This window comes from Quercus lobata, chromosome 8 (genome assembly GCF_001633185.2).
Source record: "Quercus lobata isolate SW786 chromosome 8, ValleyOak3.0 Primary Assembly, whole genome shotgun sequence".
NCBI lineage: Eukaryota > Viridiplantae > Streptophyta > Magnoliopsida > Fagales > Fagaceae > Quercus > Quercus lobata.
This window is the reverse complement of record NC_044911.1, coordinates 55,836,427-55,842,189: the sequence shown is the minus strand read 5'-3', so window position 1 is coordinate 55,842,189 and position 5,763 is coordinate 55,836,427. Positions and strand designations below refer to the sequence as shown.

Here is a 5,763-nt window from a genome sequence, read left to right as displayed (position 1 = left end):
ATAGTTAACCCTATACCAAAAAAAAAAATCAGAAATTTAGAATAGAGGCAAACGAATACCATAACCTTATACTAAAAAAAATTCAAAAATTTAGAATAGAGGCAAACGAATACCATACCTTTGACCTTGATTTGAATGGAGGAAAAGACTAAAGAGAAAGGCAATAAAAAAGCATAAATTAAACAGGAATATTAGATCTAAATAAAAGTGAATGGAAGAACAAAAATTAAGAATGAAACCTATAAATTGAACAGCCGTGAAAAAAAGAAAAAGAAAATAGTTATAGAGTCCTAATTAAATTTGTATATTAGTTAACCTTTGGGCCAGTTTCGATGGGCTGGGTTGGGTGTGATGGTGTATTGCCGACCAACATAGTTGAGGTTGCATGTGGTGGTTTGTTGGTGGGTCTGCATTTTGGAGGAAGTAGAAGTGGTATTTGCCGTGGGTCTGAGGAAGGAGATCTATTGGTTTGTGGGTATGGCTGTATGGTGTGTATGGTGGGTGTGGTGGGTTTTGATTGAGGAATCTGTGGGTATGGTGGGTATGGTGTCTTTGGATGCTTTGTTGTGGGTCTGAGGAAGGAGATCTCCATTGGTTTGCCGATTTGTTTGAGCGTTGGGGGAGCTGGTAGAGGAGGAGCGTTGGGGGAACTGGCAGAAGGAGCTTAAGGTCTGCATTTTAGAGAAAGAGAAGGCAAAGCGTTTATCGGGTTTGGGTTTTAGAAAAGTTTTATTTTGCATTTATGTTTTATTTTTAGTTTTAGAAAATGAAAATTTATTTTAATATTGTGCTGACGTGGAAATTTGTGGGAGTTTCAAAAGTTTCGGTTTTATATATATATTGATTAGAAGCCACAAAAATGGCACAATAAAATTAGTTCGTAAATTTGCTAAGAACAAATGCTATCAAACAAGTCGGGTAATGCTCACATGGAAAGTTAATTTATATGCTGATTTTCCAAATCATGCAATTATATTTTTAGATTAAAGCCACAAAAAAAATTTATGAATTGATTACTAGAAAAGCATTTTATTGATTAATGATGGAAGCTGTACATTTTTAGACTTCTTAAAACACAAGTTGTTTAACCTAGTTATTTAGCCAAGTGATTACTTAGATAAATTATTCAGATCTAGATTAACACAATCAAATCATATCATGTAAGTAATGTGGAAATATAAAGAACACACGTTATGATAACCCAGGAAAACCAAACCGGTAAAAAACTAGGGAGAATTTAATCTAGCTATCCTCAAGATAAAAAGCAAATCCACTATGAAAGAATTGAAGTTTGTACAATAGAACTTAGATCACTAACATTCTATTGCTATCTCGAGTAAAAAAATTACTACCACGACCCATGATAACTCCAAGTTCATGGACTACTTCTTTCCTTGATTTGCAGCAACTACAAGTTCTCTTACTTGTGACTTTAAGACTCCACTCAAAGGTTTCAAATCTTCTTTAAATTCTATATGCAGCAACTAAAGCGATCGCCAAGTTCTTGACATAAATCTTGATCTTGATAATTCTAAGTGTGTATGAAGGTAAACACCTCTAGATCTCACAAGAAATTCAATACATAGCACATCAAAGACCTTATAGAGCTTTTGGGTACAAAACCCTAGATCTATAAAAGAGGCACAAGCTGCACTCTAATCTCTCTCTAAAAAGCCTTGAAAACCCCTCCTAAGGTTAGCTTATGATGTCCTCTAAATACTGGAAAAAACGGATCGCAATTTGGGATTCAAACGGATAAGTTATGGTCTTTTTACATTTGTTGATTTTTGCTGATATGCGACTTTCGATCGATCAAATCTAATTTTCAATCAATCGAGCCTTGTAGAAATTGAATAGTAATTTTCTTCAATTACTTGATTCCAAACTTAATTTAAACCAAACTTTGAGCAAGTCTAAACGTAGACTAAATGTTTTGATCATGGTTTGTCAACATATATAAATTGAAGTTCTAATATATTAGTTCCTAAAGTTTTAGAACCTAATAGAAGCACGTGTGATTAAACAACAATGTTGAATTGAGCCATTTGATCTCTTTTGTTAAAACAAAATAGTGTATAATTCATGCATATGCACAATACAATTAAAAACAATTATAATTACACATATAAATGGGTTCAAATTATATTTAGGATAAGAGTTACATATTTTTTTAAGTTATAAATGACTTTTACCCTCTTTCTCTCTTTATTTTCTTTTATTATTTTTGGATATGCACATGAGTTTACTCTTTTTTTTTAATTGAGTTTTTGATGATTTATATATATTAGACTATTCATATTTTGCACAACATTAACTCACTCAGAACAAAATTAAAAAAAAAAAAAAAAAAACTTAAATAGGACACATGACACTGAATTAGACAACAATTGAAATTCAATTTAGAATTTAATTGAATTTTCTCTCCGTTTTGATTTTAATTTTATATATATATATATATATAGATTTAACTGGTGATGAATGACCTAGGCCGACGTTACCCACAGCACCAAATCCATTGTATTTGAAGAGTGCTCTCTAAGATACCATGTAATGTTTAAACCGCTCTCATGTGCTTTCCTTTTGTTATTATCATATAAATTGCTCTCCATGTTGCACTTAAAATAGCCATATTAAGCAAGAGTTTCTTCTTTTTTGGGTTCAATTTTCATGTCACCTAATTTTGCATCTTTTTCATGATGATATAGTGAGACTTTGTGAACGATTAGAATTCAGTAGATTGCCTTTTCAACCTGCTTCTATGTAATTCTTCCACTAGGCACTAAGAGCAATTTCAGACAGTAGAAAGTGAACACTTGACCGCGTTGCTCAAACTGTACTTTAAAGCATAAAGAGTACAAAGTGCCAAAGACATATTGTAAACAACAACTCACAAGTAAATTCAAAGGCAACTGTATAGAGGGAAACATGGGGGATCAAACAGGCTTTATCTAAAATTTTATGCTCCTTTTAATAACTCTCTAAGGAAATTAAGAGAGCCAAAGAAACATTCATACACGAGCATAAGCACTCCCCCATTATTCTTCTAAAGATATCAAATCCTTCTTCCAATGTCATTCACCTGGAGATTGGAGAACCATGAAGAAGGAATCATATAGTTAAGCCTCTTTATTAATCAAACATGGGGGTTGCTCTTGAATGGCCCAAGAGCTTACGCAGCACCTGCACTCATCACGAATCGGTGGTAGAGAGCTGCAATGGTTGCGCCAATGAATGGCCCAACCCAAAAGATCCACTGGAAAAGAAAATAACAAGTAGATAAGATACACCATTTTTTGAGGGGTGGGGGGTTGGGGGGTGTAATATGAAACGATGCATATATACATATAACTGATCATAATTATAGCATGCGGAAGATCCATAGTCAACTCCAAAATTTTAGAACTTCTCATGATCGTCATTGTTGTATATATACTGTGCATATAATTAAATGATACAACAACAAAACAACTTTAGCAATAATGCAAATAATCAGCAGTCTAAGGAAAGTGTACTAACATGGTCATCCCAGGCCGCGGCCTTGTTGTAGATAACAGCAGCACCTAAACTCCTAGCGGGGTTGATGCCAGTGCCAGTGATTGGGATGGTGGCCAAGTGAACCATGAACACCGCAAATCCAATGGAAAGTGGTGCCAAAACCTTAAATTCATTACAATACACAATCTATCAATAAAACATTGATATTATAACTCATACTATAATCCGTAATCATTCATTTGTGGCTAAAAAATAGTCCAAGGCTGAGGGCCCAAACAATAATCTACAATTGCCGTGAAACAAAATAGGGCAATTCTTAGGTTGTTCATAGGAGGTGTCCCCACGGATTCCAAAAACCTTAAACTCAGTACATGTACACACATGCACTTTTAGGTTTTAACCCCCCCAAAGAGTCTCAAGTACCAATCAGTAAATTAAACTAAATTTTTTCCTTTGAAAAGGATAAAACAGATCTTTTATTTTAATAGATTAAACATAATTTGATCATTTTATTTAATTGCTCTTTACCATTGACTTAAAATAAGATATCAAACTTTTTTTTTTTGGTTGATAATTGTTATGTTATGTGTAATAGGCCATGTGTAATATATATTTCCAATTTTTTTACTATGCAAAAAACTCTATAGTTTATAGCGAACTGAATCTCAAACTGGAGGAATGTTAAGGTACATGCCGGAGCAAAGGAATTTTTAGCTGCCCTCTTGGGATCAGTGGCAGAAAAGACGGTGTATACAAGCACAAAGGTCCCTATGATCTCGGCGCCCAATCCAGCGCCTTTGCTGTACCCAGGAGAGACCGTGTTGGCACCACCACCATTCCTTTCGTAATAACCCATCTGAATGGCCTGGACGATCCCAGCACCAATGATGGCACCCAAGCATTGAACCAGCATGTACATCACGGCTCGGATAAGCGACACCTTACGAGCCAACAGGCTCCCGAATGTCACTGCTGGGTTAATGTGACCATCTACGCACAAAACCAACTTTTAAAGTTAGCTAATAGCTAAGCCTAAAATCCACGTAAAAAAACAAAGAAAGAAAAACCCAGCTGAAATATTTAACCAAAAACAACCTTAATTATCTGAAGCTTAATGCAAACTAAATTGTAATGTTTAACTTTAAAAGCAAAGGAAGCAAAACTTAACAAAAGTGGGAAAATACGTAAGAAAGAAAGAGAGAAATGAAAACCCACGTACATGAAATATCACCAATGCAGTAAGCAAGAATGAAAATCATGCCACCAAAGGCCCAAGCAATCCCGAGATGGTCAAGACCACCACAGGCGTCTCTAACATGGCTCTTGTAGCCAATCACAGTCAGCACCGTGACATATAGAAACAGCAAAGTAGCTATAAACTCAGCTATCAAAGCCCTGTAAAAGGACCACTGGGATAGCTCCACAACATGGAAAATCGGTACTGGAGCTGGGTCGTGGTAGTCTTTGGCTGAAACTTCCCTGGCCATATGAAAGACTAAGAGAAAAATGCAAAAGTCTGAAGCTTTTGTGAGTGAGTGAGAGAGAGTTTTTGGCTTTGGTGTAGAAATTAATTTGAGGCAGTGTAGAGGTTATATAATGGGAGAGGAATAGAAGGAAGCGTAAAAGGGACAAGGATTTTTGGTTTAAAAGTCTAAACAGAAAGGATTAGCATTTGACTATAGCAAATTGAGAACTGAAATCAGCTACTAATTCTTTTGTTTCTTTCGCTTTCACCGACCCCACATTTCCTCGTTTCTGAGAGAAACTTTCTCTGCATTTTCTGGCAAGTCTTGTGCAGCACTTACTATACGCCTTTGATCATTAATTTTTGTTTTATTGTATATATGAAGAAAATAGATTCTTCCACTGCTTTTGGAATTATGCTAGTTAAGAATAAAAATTATACTTTCTTTTATATAAAAGGTTTTAATTCTGATCACTTAAAAATAGAATAAGGGTTTTAAATGAACCAAAAGTTTAGCCAAAAAAAAAAAAAAACCTCATTTATGTTAGTTTATGTGAGTTGTTCAAATTGTAGACCGAACCCTTCTCATTAGAGAAGTCGATGAAATGCTAGCAGCAACGGTGGCAGCCAAAGAAGATAATAATGGGAATGAAATTGAAGCAGATGAAGAAGTTTAGGGTATTGTGAATTTTTTGGAACTACATTTGATAAAAAAATGTTTTTCTTTGTTCTAGGATCTGAACAGGTTAGAGGTTGACTTACTGTAATCCAATTTGAGGTACTCAACATTTCAAATTTGAATT

At 34.8% G+C, this 5,763-nt stretch overlaps 1 pseudogene; it reads right to left on the bottom strand.

Annotated features, from left to right (window-relative positions):
* Window positions 1-2,873: 2,873 nt before the first annotated feature.
* Window positions 2,874-5,041, bottom strand: LOC115958590 (annotated as a pseudogene).
* Between the last annotated feature and the right edge of the window lie 722 nt (window positions 5,042-5,763).